This window comes from Mixophyes fleayi, chromosome 1, assembly GCF_038048845.1.
Source record: "Mixophyes fleayi isolate aMixFle1 chromosome 1, aMixFle1.hap1, whole genome shotgun sequence".
In the NCBI taxonomy this organism is placed as follows: domain Eukaryota; kingdom Metazoa; phylum Chordata; class Amphibia; order Anura; family Limnodynastidae; genus Mixophyes; species Mixophyes fleayi.
This window is the reverse complement of record NC_134402.1, coordinates 243,240,357-243,257,165: the sequence shown is the minus strand read 5'-3', so window position 1 is coordinate 243,257,165 and position 16,809 is coordinate 243,240,357.

The following is a 16,809-nucleotide window of genomic DNA, read 5'->3' as shown; positions in this document are numbered from 1 at the left end:
ATGTAACCTTTCAAAGTGTATTTTGTTAACTGACCTGTGTCTGACCTAGGCAAGTGTCAACGGTATTGTGAAAGTAGCCAGGCCCAGATAAATCTCTGAGTAGTTTGTATATGCAGAGGAGTAAGACTTAGCCAAGCTGAACGAACGAGCAGAGGAGAGACTTCAAGGTCTTGTGGACAGTCCGATCTCAGCTCACTTCGAAAGCCCTGTGACATTTGGGAGATCAATTTGTCTTTATTGACAGCTAAATTCGTAAGGTGGGGGATGAAGAGCCTACAAGAAATGGTTTAAAATCTTCTGCCTTAGACATCAGATTGTGCATTTCATGAGGGGTCTATCGAGACTAAAATGTGTCATACTTTTCAATTGTGTTCCCTCACACACAGCCAATCTACCTCGTAAGTAGTACTCTGATTTTATTTCCTATTTTATTTTCTGAAACTCATTTGTGCAACATTTTGTATGTCTTGTTTTTAATTTTTGTAAATAAGCCTTGGAAATATTTTTCAGATTAAACATATTTAATCTAGCATATTTTATTGTGATTCTTTGTGAAGTTACGAAGCCCTGGTAGATTCATGCTACATGTGTATGTACTTTAAGTGTGCAACATTAATAAGTGGTTCTGGTGAACGTAAGGAAACCATAATAAATCCTTCATGGTGGCAGAAACGGTGTATTCATTGTTAATTAACTTAGGTGACGCCAGTCACGGCCAGCTGTTATGATTGCTGTATCTGACAGAGGCTGGGCGTTCGTGACAGTCATCACTTTACACAACAAAAGCATACTGTATATTGCAGAATTTTATATAACACTTATTGCACACTCAGCATTTCTGCTAAGAGTCACAACAATCAGGACTAAGATCCCTTATCCGTATGCAGCCTTTATAATGCCCTCATTCCTACTAAGCTTTGTACAAGTAATGTTTGGACTTGCCTTTCCTTGTTGGTGATTCAATGAGTCTTGTTGTTTTGCCCATTTATAAATTTCAGTTTAATCCCTAATGAATCTACCGTCTTAAACCCATTGAAATCAGCTTCGTCCCTCGAGATGCTTCTCCAACCCTTCCACTTCAGCTTTGTCCATCGTGGCCCATTCTCTAAGGACTAAGCGACTTGGCTGGAGGTGACGTATCTCTAGTAGCTACCCCAAACAAGTGTTTTTTCCCTGGAAGCAACCAGCACCATGACAACCTGCAGCAGGATTTGAATTTGTGTGTTTGTAATTTAAACCATCAATTCCTACCAATTCAACATGTCTACATAGGTTCACTGACTGATACATTTTAAAAGATCCACAAATGGCTTTTATTTAACTTATGACCTGGAAAACCTGCACTGTTAGGGTTCCCAAGGACTGGATTAGTAAACCCTAGAACATTTTCAGCATAAATGAATGGTAGTGTAATGGTTTGGGCATAGAATTTCTAGAATGTACTAGTTAAATGATAGCTAGCATCTGATAGGTTGCTATGGGTAACACCTCCACTTTTACATTTTAGATGGTTTTATAAATCTACCCCTGGGGGTAAATTTATCGAGCTGCGAGTTTCTGGCGGGTTTGAAAAGTGGAGATGTTGCCTATAGAAAACAATCAGATTCTAGTTATCTTCTAAATAAATGATAACTAGAATCTGATTGGTTGCTTTAGGCAACATCTCCACTTTTCAAACCTGCCGGAAACTCGCAGCTTGATAAATTTACCCCCTGGTCTCTAAAAATGGATTCCAGCAAAGTTTATTAATATGTAAAAAGAGGTTTGATATCATTATCCTGAAAAGCACAGGTAACCTAATCAATACACTTTTATAAAAAGAAACCGCTCTGGAGTATGTGCCAATTTCATATCTGTTGAAAGAAGTTAAATGTGCTCTAGCAACTTACATAACACTGTACTTTAGGGCCCGCAAAATAGGTGGAATAACTTTAAACTAATAAGGTATATTTGTAGCTGGTTTTTTAAAGATGAGGATTACTCGTGTCCGGTTACCTATTAAATAATGTAAACAATAGTTTAATTATATATTACATTTGAATGCAGCAACAAACATAGTTTTTCCATTTCTGAGTGCTTTCCAGGAACATACTGTCTACAGATTCCTATTTTTTACAGCCCTTTTATGGGGTCCTTGCCTAATCAGGAAGAGTGTTGTAAGGAGAAAAGAAGAGCAGGTTGTGGTGAGAGCAGGGTGCCAGGTTTCTTAAAAGCATTGGTTATTTTTTTATTTTTTTAAATTGTTTCTTATTTAAATATTGATATTGCTTTTGTCTATGATTTGTCTCTTTTTATTTGTTGCTATCTGACTTATTTCCATGCAGAGGTGAAACTAGTAAGCTGTGGGCCCCGGTGCAGGGAGGAGGGAACCGGGCCCCACAGCTCACTAGTTCCTTCGTAGAAGACCCCATTATCTCCATGGGCCCAGGTGCACCGCACCTACTGCACAAATGGTAGTTCCGCCACTGTTTCAACGTCCCATAGTAACTATGGTACAGCTCCATTCTATTTATTCCAACATGACAACAAAAATAAACAGATACATATACCCATATAACATTATGAATACTTAAAAGTTCACAACAGATAAATAAGTAAATAATAATGCTTCAGCCTTATAATAGCCAGGTCCCACCAGATGCTACAGTTGTTATGCTGCTACCTTATGTTCCCCACACCTGTTAGATTGTCAGCTCATATGGGCAGGGCCATCTTTCCCTTCCGATTCTGATGAAATCGCTATAAACAATAGAAGGCTTCAAGCTATGCTAATACAAAGCCCATCTCTCAGCACTATATAAAACAACAGAACAGAGACATACAGTGTGAATGCACCATAACAAGAGAGTTAACGAATTAGACTATATTATGTTGCTAGCAATGCCGTATGTTGGAACTGGACTTCCACTGCAGTCGGACTGACGAGCCCCTACACTGGTGAGCAATACTTTTGCTTCCAATTGACCTCTGGATATGTATTCCTAAACAAAAGGGAAACTAATTTCATAAAAAAGAAGGCTCAAATGATATGTTGGGGGACATAATATAACCGTATTCTTCAGGCGCTGGATTATTAGATGAAACAAGATTAATATTCAATTGACATTATTTTTGCATTGACCCTAGGCAGCTGGAAAGTGGTAACTCAGTGGATAGGTATATTAGGGTCTTCTTTCCATCTGATTCTAGGGCCTGATTCATTAAGGATCTTAACTTAAGAAACTTGTTATTTAATAGGGGTGTGCACCGGCCACTTTTCGTGTTTTGGGTTTTGGGTTCTGATTACCTTGAGGTTTTGGGTTCGAATGGGTTTTGCCAAAACACCCCACTCAAGTTTTTGGTTCTGATTTTGGGTTTTGGGTTCTGATCTTTTTTTTAAAAAAAGCATAAAAAGTGCTAAAATCCAGACTGTTGGATTTTTTTTCCACTCCTACGCTATTATTAACCTCAATATCATTAATTTCCACTAATTTCCAGTCTATTCTGAACACCTCACACCTCACAATATTGTTTTTAGGCCAAAAGGTTGCACCGAGGTAGCTGGATGACTAAGCTAAGCGACACAAGTGGGCGGCACAGACACGTGGCACTGCAGTGGCAGACAGGATGGCAGTTTGAAAAACTAGGCCCCAAAGAGCACATAATGCCAAAAAAAGAGGTGCAAGATGGAATTGTCCTTGGGCCCTCCCACCCACCCTTATGTTGGTGAAATAGGACATGCGCACTTTAACAAACCAATCATTTCAGTGACAGGGCCTACAAAACTGTGGCTGAAATGATTGGTTCGTTTGGACCCCCACAAAACGAGCTGGCAAGGAAAAAAAGAGGTGCAAGATGGAATTGTCCTTGGGCCCTCCCATCCACCCTTATGTTGCGGAAAAAGGACATGCACACTTTAACAAACCAATCATTTCAGCGACAGGGCCTACCAAACTACTGTGGCTGAAATGATTGGTTTGTTTGGGCCCCCACACAAAAAAAGCTATTCATCTCTCCCTGTACAAAGTAAACTGGCTCTACTGAGGCAAGATGTCGTCCTCATCCTCATTATCAATTCGTCCCCGCTGGACTCCACAATCACCGGTCCCTCTGTAGTCTCTGGAGGCCATTGCTGGTCTTGATTGAAGAATTGATAATTCATTTTTATGAACATCATCTTATCAACATTTTGCGGAAGCAACCTCCTTCGCCGCTCACTGACCAGGTTCCCCGCTGCACTAAAAACTCTTTCGGAGTACACACTGGAGGGGGGACAACTCAGGTAAAATAGAGCCAGTTTGTACAGGGGCTTCCAAACTGCCTTTTTTTCCTGCCAGTAAAAGTAAGGACTGTCTGACATGTCTACTTGGATGGTGTTGACAAAGTAATCCTCCACAATTTTTTCAATGGTGACAGGATCCAATGCAGCGACAGTAGACATGTCAGCAATGGTTGGCAGGTCCTTCAGTCCAGACCAGATGTTCTCTGCATCCGCCAGCAAGTCGTTTATGAAATCTCAGCTGTTTCCTCGCAGCCACAGGTGTGGAAGAAAATGAAGGAGGAGCTGTTGCCATGTCACGGTACTCTTCAGAGGACAATCTCCTGACCAGCAGGTCTTTGCACCGCTGTAAACTTGTGTCCGCCGGAAACAGAGACACAACATACGCTTTAAACCGAGGATCGAGCACGGTGGCCAGAATGTATTCCTCTGACTTTAAAAGAGTGACCACCCTCGGATCCTGGCAAAGCGTACGAAGGGCTTCATCCACAAGAGCTACATGCTTTGTGGAATCGCAATGGTTTACCAGCTCCTCCCTCACTTTCTCCAGCTGCTTCTGCAACAGCCTGATCAGGGGAATCACCTGACTCAAGCTGGCAGTGTCGGAACTGACTTCTCGTGTGGCAAGTTCAAACGGCTGAAGAACCTTGCACAACACGGAAATCAGTCTCCACTGCGCTTGACTCAGGCGCATCCCCACTCCTTTGCCTATGTCGTAGGTGGCTGTGTAGGCCTGAATGGCCTTTTGCTGCTCCTCCATCCTCTGCAGCATATAGAGGGTGGAGTTCCAGTGCGTCACAACCTCTTGTGTGAGGTGATGGCAGGGTAGGTTCAGGCTTTTCTGATGATGCTCGAGTCTGCGGTAGGCAGTGGCAGAATGCCGAAAGTGTCCAGCAATGTTGCGGGCCACCACAAGCATATCCTGCACACCCCTGTCACTTTTCAGGTAATGTAGCACCACCAAATTTATTGTGTGGGCAAAACATGGCACGTGCTGGAAATTGCCCATATGTAATGTCCGCACAATGTTACTGGCATTGTCCGACACCACAAATCCCCAGGAGAGTGTAAGTGGGGTAAGCCACTGCGAAATGATTTCCCTCAGTTTCTCTAAGAGGTTGTCAGCGTTGTGCCTCTTACTGAAACCGGTGATACACAACGTTGCCTGCCTTGGAACGAGCAGGCGTTTTGGAGATGCTGCTACTGATGTTGCTGCGGAAGGCGATGCATCTACCCAGTGGGCTGTCACAGTCATATAGTCCTTAGGTTAAGTGGACAGTGGGTACAACCGCATTTTTCAGAGCACTGAGGACACTTTTTTGTATTTCTCTGTACATCCCGGTAATCGCCTGCCTAGTGAAGTGGAATCTCGACGGGATTTGGTACCGGGGACACAATACCTCCATCAACCGTCTAAATCCCACTCCACTGATGGCGGACACCGGACGCACGTCTAACACCAACATAGCTGTTAAGGACGCATTTATCCACTTTGCCATAGGATGACTACTGTCGTACTTCGTGCTCATGGCAAACGACTGTTGTACGGTCAATTGTTTAGTGAAAGACATAGCGGTCTTACAACTTCCCCTCTGGGAAGATGATCGACTACCAGCAGCAACAGCAGCAGCGGCAGTAGTAGGCGTAGCACTGCAGGATCCTCCGGAAGAATCCCGGATTGAAGAGGACATGGCCTGAAGGACTATCTCCAATCAAGATCGAGGAGGAAATTGACGAGGAGGGTGTTGCTGGTGTGGATACAACAGGAACAAGGGATTTAGGTGTCCCAATTCTCCAGACGCTTTGCATGAGAGATATTTAGGCACAGCAAAGATCTGTCTACGGAGTATTATCGAAGCGTCAGACTAGGGGACCTAGTGTTATTGTACCTCCCTTCTATGGGCCTCCCTCCCCTCAATTCGAGTACATCGGAGATGTTTAAAGGGAATGGCACTAGTCCTATGTTATGCTGCCCCTGCGGCACGTGAAAGCACACCCAGCACTCAGTTTGGTTTAGAACCTTACCCACCAAGGAGTGATAATCCTGCCCGCCCACATTCAGATTACCGGTGGACTAGCATCGCTGGATGCATCTCTCTTCAACTAGGGAGTCACAGACTTGCAGATACAATACTAATCAGACAATAGCCCCTCACACTGTCTCCGAGTTCCTGAGCTAGCAGACCTTTCCATAACCCCTGGACGAAGCTTGATAATGGGCTGCTCTGAGTACTCTAGTAATTTTTCCTCGATCTCCATCTCATCTGTATCACTCCAGAACCTTCCTCTGTCCTCCACCCTCCTTCACAAAAATAGAATGTCCTAGAAAAAGTAAAAACAAGGAAAATCCTGGAACAAAAGAAAAACAAAAAACCGCCACTCCATTGTTGGAAAGATAGTTCTGATGCAACGTCTTTGGTTCAGGTGTCTTGACTGCAGGCTTTAGGTCTCCAGGAACAGATTTACGAGTGACAAATCTGTGTCGTCGGTCTCAGTTTTATCTCGCACTTTCTCCGGGTTACTGACTCTCCTGCAGTGGGTGGAATGAACCCAAGTGTCTCTCTCTGCGATCTTCAGGGATATAGTACTGGTCAGCAGCACTTGGTACGGGCCTTCCCAACGGTCTGTTAAACAACCTGAACATAAGAAATTGCAGATCATAACATAGTCCTGTAACAATCCTGACCAGGTTTTGTTACTTTCCCTGTCTGCTCTGTTTTTCTGTGCATCACATGACTCACCCTCAGGGCGTGGTCACTTTACCTGCTCTATTTAAACTCAGCACTGACATATGCTCACTGTCAGTGCAACTTGTTGCTAGCCTGATTCCTTGGACTCCTGTGTATCCTGTGTCTTCCTGTGTTTGAGTTTCAGTTCTCTACCTAGTGCTGGAGCACTTCTACTGGGATTTCCCTGCTGCAAGTATCATCTTGTGCTTATTACCAAGACTTTGTTTTCTCTCTATTGTGCCTCTACTGATTCACAGCCTGCTGCAAGTCTGTTCATGTGCATATAACAAGACTGTTATTGTGTTTATCCTTGTCACGCTCCGCCGTGGCTATTGGACACCTGCATATTATCATCTGTGCTGTGAATAGACTGCTATTGTGGTTATCACCTTGTCACGCTCCGCCGTGGCTATTGGACACCTGCATATTATCATCTGTGCTGTGAATAGACTACTATTGTGTTTACCACCTTGTCACACTCCGCCGTGGCTAATTGACATCTGCATATCATAATCTGCATATTTATTTATATATATATATATATATATATATATATGTATATGTATATGTTTTTCATTAAAGTATTGAAGAACTACATCGTGTCTTGCCTCCTTATTCTGAACCTAGTAGACTCAGCAATATGTTTTTCATTAAAGTATTGAAGAACTACATCGTGTCTTGCCTCCTTATTCTGAACCTAGTAGACTCAGCATCTGGTCGTGTACAGGCCTGCTCTGACTATCAGACCTGTAACTACCAGCACCGTAACAAGTCCCCAGGTTCAACATCATGACAGTTCGTTTCTGGCATACCAGGTGACAGCATTTTTAGTTTTTGTTGTTGTTGCTTTAGCTGTCTGCTCATTTTTTTATACGATATTGTACAGTCAATTCATTATTACACTTCAAGTCGTCTTGTGGACTCACGATCAAATGAGGTTGTCGGCCGAACAGTATCTCAAAGGGGGAAAGATTAAGAGGAGGTCTAGGAGTGGTTCGAATGCTATGGAGGACTAGTGGCAAAGCTTCAGGCTACGCCAACCCAGTTTCAGCCATTATCTTACCAAGCTTGTTCTTTATAGTACCATTTACTCTTTCCACCTTACCACTGGCTTGTGGTCGGTAAGGGGTGTGAAGTCTGCTACTGATTCCCATGAGCTTACACATATTTTGGAAGATATCACCAGCAAAGTGGGTACCGCTATCACTTTCAATGATTCTAGGGATACCGAACCTACACACAAACTCTTGTACAATTTTCTTTGCAGTGAACACAGCAGTATTAGTGGCTGCCGGATATGCTTCTACCCAACCGGAAAACACATCAATACATACTAACACATACTTTAGATTGCTGCACAGTGGTAATTGGATATAGTCAATTTGTATTACCTGAAAAGGTCCGTCTGTAGGAGGGATGTGGGATGGCTCAGTTGTAATAGTTTTCCCACCATTTTTCCTCAAACAAGTAAGACATGACATTGCTTCTTACCAGTCTGAGAGGAAAATCCAGGAGCACACCAGTATGCTCTCACCAGTTTGCACATACCTTCTTTACCCAGGTGAGTCAGACCGTGTGCTGCTTCAGCCAGGCTTGGATAATATGTTTGGGGAGCTACAGGCTTACCTTGTCCATCCCTCCAGAGTCCTGAGGACTCTTGACTACATCCCTTCGCCTTCCAGACCGCCTTTTCCTGCACTGAACACAAATCTTGCATTTCAATTAATTTCTGCATGTCTAATGTCTGAAAAACCATCATAGTCTCGGTCGATACAGTCATAGGTTGCCCTGCTGCCCATTTAGCAGCTTCGTCCGCCCTATTATTGCCCATTGACACCGGGTCTTCTTCAGAGGTATGGGCTTTGCACTTTATGACGGCTACCGTCTTGGGTAACTGTATCGCTGTCAAAAGTCCTTTTATGTGTTGTGAGTGTGCCACTGGCGTACCTGTTGCTGTTGTTAAGTTTCTAAGACGCCAAAGGGCCCCAAAATCATGCACTACCCCGAAGGCGTACCTAGAGTCAGTATATATATTAGCTGATTTACCTTCTGCCAACTCACACGCTCTCCTTAATTCTACTAGTTCCGCCACTTGGGCTGAGTGAGGTGGGCCAAAGGGTTCAGCTTCTACCACATCCTGATCATCTACAACAGCGTAACCAGTACATAGTTCTCCCGTCTCTGTCTGTCTATGACAACTCCCGTCTGTATAAAACGTAAAATCTACATTTTCTAAGGGGGTGTCACGTATGTCAGGCCTTGCAGTAATGGTCTGGTTCAGGTGTTCCATACAATCATGCGTATCAGTACCCTTTTTTTTTTTTTGCCTTTGATAAAGCCAATTAGCGAAACGCGCGTTAGGCGTTTCTGTGTTGTGCTGCTTTGTCAATCTGTCACAATATCTACACCTCAGTGCTTTTTAAACTCAGTACTGTTTTCAGTTAGGGGGCAATAACGCTATTACATATTCCTCACCAAGGTTTAGATTGTCTATGCACACAATATGCGGGTCACAAAAGCTGCATAATTGAATCCCTCACAGGGAACTCTATGTTACACTAACAGTTCTGATTACATCAAGCAGAACCACCTATAGAGGCTATATTATAGGGCTTTTACAGGGAATCCCGTGCTAGACAGGCAATCTCTCAATACATATAGCAGTATTACCCACAGAGGCTGTATAATAGGGTCCTCCACAGGGAATCCAGCTGCCAATATAACAATTAGTTTCAATTCTACAAAGTATAGCAATTTATAGTGGGTTTTTCTGATTCTTTAAACCACATCCATGGTATATTAATCACCCACTATTATAAAGGTGTTATTTAGGATTTTATAATCCCTCTAATATAGTCTCCATGTAACACATCACACTATATTCATTTGTGTTATATGAATAGCTTATTCAACTCCATTTAGAGTATACATTTACATTACAGTGTGCTAATATTGACACATATTCTTAATAAGGTTATAATTGTATTAACACTTAATTTTCCCCCTAGGCATTTTTTATTATGCCACTGATAGGTCTAGATAACAGTTATGTTGACTAAAATATTAAGGGTATTTTACCCATACTAAAAATGTTAGATAGCCACACAGTTTAGCAGTTAATACTGCTTCTTAATAGTATTTTCATTTTGATCACTATCAGTCACTTACATCTTTTAATACTTTCGCTAATTTTGTGTATTATCATTAATCCCGGATATTATATGGGATACTTAGTATTTTTAATGTATATCAATAAAGTTATGCTCCTTTTAATAAAAAAAGAATTTTTTTCGTTTTGATTGCTCATATTACCAATATAACCCCTAGAGTGCCCCTCTATACATACTCTCTTTTGCTCCTTGTTCTAGTATCAGTACTCTTGGCTAACTCATCATCAACCAGGGTCTCTTCACCTCCCACCCTTTGTGTCTCTAGAGACACATATGGAAGGTATGTAGCTGGATTTAAGGTGCTACATCGTTTGATGGTGATGTTTGAGGGTGCCATCAGGGCTAGTTCACATTTTGTGAATCTAGCTGAGGAAACATGTCTGGTTTGAGCTGAGTTTAACAGAGCTGATACAGCATGGGGTGTATAGAAAGTTGAATCATATCCTAATACTACGTCCTCGCTCTTACTTACCAGTAGAGCTGTCACTGCTACACTTCTGAGACATGTTGGAAGTGATCGTGCCACAGTGTCCAATTGTGCACTGTAGTATGCTACCGGTCTGCTAGCGTCACCATGTTTCTGTGTGAGGACACCTGCCGCGCAACCGTCAGCTTCCGTACAGTATAGCTCAAAAGGCTTTTCATAATCAGATATTCCCAATGCAGGTGTTCTAGTCAGACTATCTTTGAGATTAAAGAACGCTTGCTCTGACTCTTCTGTGTGTACAACAAGTTCTGGTTTCGAGGAAGACACTAACTCCTGCAATGGTAATGCCAGAATAGAAAAACCTGGGATCCAGGATCTACAGTATCCACACATCCCCAAGAAGGTACGAATTTGCTTCTGGCTCTGCGGCAGAGTCATGTGTTGTATGGCCTCAATTCTGTCAGTCGTCAGATGTCTTAGCCCCTGGGTGAGACAGTGCCCTAAGTATTTGACCTTAGTCTGACATGGCTGTAACTTGTCCTTTGCCTCTTTGTGCCCTGTTTGCGAGGGATGGAGCAACAACAATTTAGTATCATGTAAACATGACATAAAAGAATCAGAGCACAGCAACAAATCGTCCACATATTGAATTAGAACAGACCCTTTGCGGGGTTGAAAGGATTGCAAACAGTCATGTAAGGCTTGGGAGAAAATACTGGGGTTGTCAATGAACCCCTGGGGCAGTCTGGTCCATGTGTATTGCACTCCCCAGTAGGAGAATGCAAAAAGGTACTGGCAGTCAGGGTGAAGAGGGACTGAGAAGAAAGCAGAACATAGATCAATGACAGTAAAATGACTAGCAGACGGTGGAATCTGCATGAGGATGACAGCTGGATTCGGCACTACGGGGAATTGGCTCTCAACAACTTTATTAATTCCCCTTAAGTCCTGGACTAATCTATAGCCCCTCCCCCCACTCTTCTTTACAGGGAAAATGGGACTATTTGCTGTGCTGGATGTACAAATTAAAATCCCTTGTTGCAACAGCCTCTCAATAACAGGATATACCCCTAGTTCCACCTCCGGTTTTAATGGATACTGTGGGATTTTTGGAGCTATCCTACCACTTTTTAGATTTACCATGACAGGGGCTACGTTTGCCATCAACCCAGTGTCCTGTCCATCTCTGGTCCATAGTGAACCCGGTATTTCCAGCAACATCCCCTTTACTTGAGATGGACTTTGTTCTACAACAGTTGAGTGCAACATTAACTTTTAAGGGGTGTCCAATATATCCTGTACCTCATGCGTGACCTGCTCTGGTATATCTAAGAATACACCATCTGGGGTACAGTATATGACACATCCCATTTTACATAACAAGTCTCTCCCTAGCAAGTTAGTAGGAGCTGCTGCAGCTAAGAGAAACGAATGCTTAGTATGCAGGGGCCCGATAGTAACTTCTGTGGGTTTAGTTATAGGATAATGTAACACTCTTCCCATTACCACCATAGCTGGAATAGTCTTACTGGTCACCTGTAGATTGAAAGGAGAGGTTATCACTGATCTGGCCACCCCTGTATCTACAAGAAAAGTTTGTTTCCTACCAGCTATGTCAACTATCATTGTTGGTTCTTCTCTCAGACTCTCTGTTAACCTCACTGGCTGTAGACTACAGGTATGACCTGACCCCTAGCGCTGACTATCGCTTTCCCGCACAACATTTGCTGCTATAATATGTGCGGGTAGATGTGAGTCTTCTAATCTATGTGAATTCTTCCTTGGAGGATATCTATGTGTCCCACCTCTAGGGTTGTATCTGTCCTTTTTACAATCCTTCCTAACGTGTCCTTCTTCATTACAGTTGAAACATCTGATCAATCTATGTTTTTTATTATGTGGGTTGTATGCTGGTGGTCGTGGTCGTGTATGCATCCCCTCTAGAGCCTGTATACTCACCGTCATTAACCTATCACTTTTCTCTTCCTTTTTTCTAAAAAGGTTTTTGTCATGCTCCACAGCAGACTCCCTAAGAGAATCTACTGTGATGCCTCTCCTATTAGGTAATGTGGTTTGTACTCTGGTTTTTAAATTTTCCCCAAGACCATCCATTAGTACTCCTACAGCTACTTCCCTGTGATGTGGGTCCTCACCTATGTTTGATATCCCAGTCAACCGTGTTATCGCTGCTATAGCTCTAATGAAGTAATCTGATGCTGTTTCACTATCTTTCTGTTTGATGGTGAAAATTTTACTCCAATTCGCTACTACTGGAAAATAGATGGCTAAATGTTGGATAATTTGTTCTATATTCTCTTGATTCACCTCATCTGTCAAGGTATCATCTTCCTCCAATGAACAATCTTTAATAAATTTTTGCACGTTAGTATTGGGAGGAAGACATGCCCTCAACACTAGACGCCAATCCTTATTGGTTGCATTTCCTAAGTCTTTAACAAATTTCTGACACTTTGCCAACTCTTTTCTAGGATCTGGGAATTCAGTCATAATGGAATGTAATTCTGATCTAGTCCAAGGACAATGCATTGTAACATTTCTTAAAGGAACTACACCATCCTTATCCGCCTTCCCATTGGGAACTGATATTGTGCGGACTGGATACGTACCCACTGGTTCACTATCTTCAGGGTTAGCTACTTCAGTACTTTGAATATTGTCTCTCCTAGTGGTCACACTACTCTCACCTATCTCAGTCATTGCCCCCTTTCCATACTTACGCTGAACCTCTAACATATTAACAGCATGGGCAATGGCTGAAATTACCGTGGGTTCATCCTCTTCTTCAGAAACACTTGCTTTAAACTGACTTAAAACAGGATATAACTTAGCAATTTCCTTTTTTTCATTTTTAATAACGGCTGTACTTACTCCCCCCGCCACATAGGGTGGTGGGGGCACGCTTGCGCTGAGTTCTCCACGCTCTCAACGGCTACTTCCGTTGTGCGCACGCTTTTCACCACGCCTACTTCCGGTGTGCACTCGCTGCTCTGCCACGTGTTGCCTTCCATTTGCCACAATTTTAAACAGTCATAATGTTTATTTCTCACTTTTGTTGACTTAATCAACCACACTTTATCTTTTACGTTATTTAGTACCTCTGCATTTAAACTCCCTATTGTTGGGAAAGGCCTAACACACTCTTTGGTCATCTCGACCTACGTGCCACAATACGCAGTTGCGTAAGCACCATATTTCTTGCACATAAGAAACCGTGCTGAACCAATAGGCCCTTCCTTAGGCAGTACACTGGCCATCTCTAGCGTATGCTTAGCACCCATGTTGAACAGTACCAGTCTATGCAGACCACACTTCCAAAAATACTTTCAACCCTTTGCTACAAACACTCTACAGCTAGAGATGTCTTACTGGCCGTGGACGTATTTGCTCAAGCCGCATCCACTCGCTTCCTCTCGTACCAAACGAGGACCCCTAATACAGAAAATATCACTGTGGGACCCAAGGGCTATCAGCTCCTCGATACCCTGGCTAAACCACAAAAATCTGTTTAGTTTATTACAACTGGTAGCACAAAGTCGATACAATCAACCAGCCTTTCCAATGTAATTCCTCCCCGCTGCCTTCCCAAGTTACAATCACGGCTTTCCTTGCCGTGCGGTCCGATCGCAACATGTCACGGGCACTAGGAGTTGCTTACCCGAGTTTCACTAGATAGAACTCTGCTAGAGAGGCGGGGTTATGGCACGCACCTCAAAGCAGGCAGGTGAATGGTTGGAGCGACACAACAGCAGGAGAGTAGAGATAGTCTGAGGAAGTCAGCGACTTGCAGCTATGGTTAGAGGAAAGTCAGCGACTTGGAGCAGTAAACTGGAGGCTGAAGATAATGTAGACACGTGGAGTGGACGTGGATAGGTGATGGTAGGTAGAGGAGGAGTCAGTGGTCTGCGTACAGTAAGTTGTACCACTATAGTGATGGGAAGAATAGTACTGGTGCAGGTAGGTAGAAGGGAAGTCGGTGGTCTGCGTTCAGCAAGTTGTACCACCGCTATGGTGAGGAGTCTGGTCCAGGTGTAGGTAGGTAATAGGAGAGTCAGTGGTCTGCGTATAGCAAGTTGTACCACCGCTGTGATAGGAGGACTTGTCCAGGTGCGGGTAGGTAGCAGGGAAGTCAGTGGTCTGCGTGCAGCAAGTTGTACCACTGCTGTGAGAAGGAATGAGGACTTGTCCAGGTGCAGGAGAGTGAAGTTGAAAGGCAAACTGTGGCTGTATGGAAACAGCGCGAGTACAGCAATGTCTTGTGAGGCAGAGATGGAAGGCACAATGAATAGTCTGTATGGAGTAGATGCCTTGCAGTGAGGAGAAGCTGGTCACAGCAGATATGCACAATAACGCTAAGTAGTAGCGTGAGGAGATATCGTAGCTTGAGTGAAAGCTTGTCCTAAATGAAGCAATGCAGAAACACAGTCTATATGGGTACTTGTACCCTGTGCAGCAAACAACAATGGATACAACTGGTATGCGAGCAATAGGCAATAGTCAGTAGAGCATACCCAGTTGTGTAGATCCGGAATCAGCTGAGAAGTGAAGCGTTGTAGCGGTATGGGAACCGCCGCTGAGTTGAGCAGGGAGCAGCGTGGAAGCTGAAGCACGAGTAGAGCTGGAAGCAGTTTGGAAACTGTACACACGAGTAGAGCTGGAAGCAGTTTGGAAACTGCACACAGGAGTAGAGCTGGAAGCAGCTTGGAAACTGCACACAGGAGTAGAGCTGGAAGTAGTTTGGAAACTGCACACAGGAGTAGAGCTGGAAGCAGTTTGGAAACTGCACACAGGAGTAGAGCTGTAGGCAGTTTGGAAACTGCACACAGGAGTAGAGCTGGAAGCAGTTTGGAAACTGCACACAGGAGTAGAGCTGGAAACAGTTTGGAAACTGCACACAGGAGTAGAGCTGGAAGCAGTTTGGAAACTGCACACAGGAGTAGAGCTGGAAGCAGTTTGGAACTTGCACACAGGAGTAGAGCTGGAAGCAGTTTGGAAACTGCACACACCTATAGAAGTTCACTGGGAGTGAGACTACAAGATCAGGCAACTACCTAAGGCTGCAGGTGCCTTAAGTAGGGAGGGGTGATTGATCCATCAATCACATTAGTAGTCAGGTGTAGTTGTTAAAGAGACCTACGCATGCCCAGTGCGACAGGATGGCGGACGGCCGCGGTTCCACACAGGTGTGAGCGGGAAAGATGGAGAACCACGTACCAGAGTGGAGGCACTCACACTACGGTGAGTGACACAACGCTTACAAATACAAACTATGAATAAACGTTGCGATTACTCTTGGGAGCGCACGCGAAAACTTACTTTGTTTTTGCTCCCGGTATACCTGCCCCGTATACCGTCCTTCAGTTGGGCAACCTGCCTCGTCAGACATCAACTGAGCACCTCAACAATAAACAGTGTATCTACATTACAAAATCACACACTATACAACTTTTATGCGCAGAAAATCAAAAGTTCCCAACAATAGTAATAATGTCTCAGAGGCTTTCACAAGTAATTATACTATGCACATATAATAATTATCAAAACGATTGTTTAACCACATGGCAAATCTACCGGAAGTTCACATACGCTAAGCAGGAAGTACACATACGCTATGCAATACAATATATCAAAACGCAATATGACAGAAAAAGGAACAGTTTTCTCTTTTGTCCCTAGATTCTAGTTAGCGCACCTTCAGATCATGCAAAACGGACATTTGGTTTCACAACACAGAGTAAAGTTCAGGTTTTGAACACATTGCGTTCTTATCCGTATATGACGCGTCTCCACCCTTTGTTGAGAAACCGAAATCCGTTGGTCTTGCGTATCGTCCGGCAATGAAACCTCCAAACTCACGAGCCCCCAAATTGTTATGAGCGTTTTTGTCGCTATCCAATAACGATTGTCGAATCTCGATTTGTGTTTCCAACGCACAAATATTTATTCTCAAAAAGTAGCAGAATAATTCAAGCAAAATAATAATAAGTACAGCCGTTACTTATCGCAGGCGCTCTGGATCCAGTGAACAGTCATTCAGTCCTGAAGTCTGTGGACAAGATGTCTGAACACTAGATGAGGAGCTGCTGCTTATATGCACACAGAGATACAGTAAACAATGCAGATGGTATAGCTTGTTTCTATTGGTCCAGGTTTCAGGAAGGCTCAGGGGGTTGTCGATCATTGGCTAGTTCAACCTAAAGAATCCAA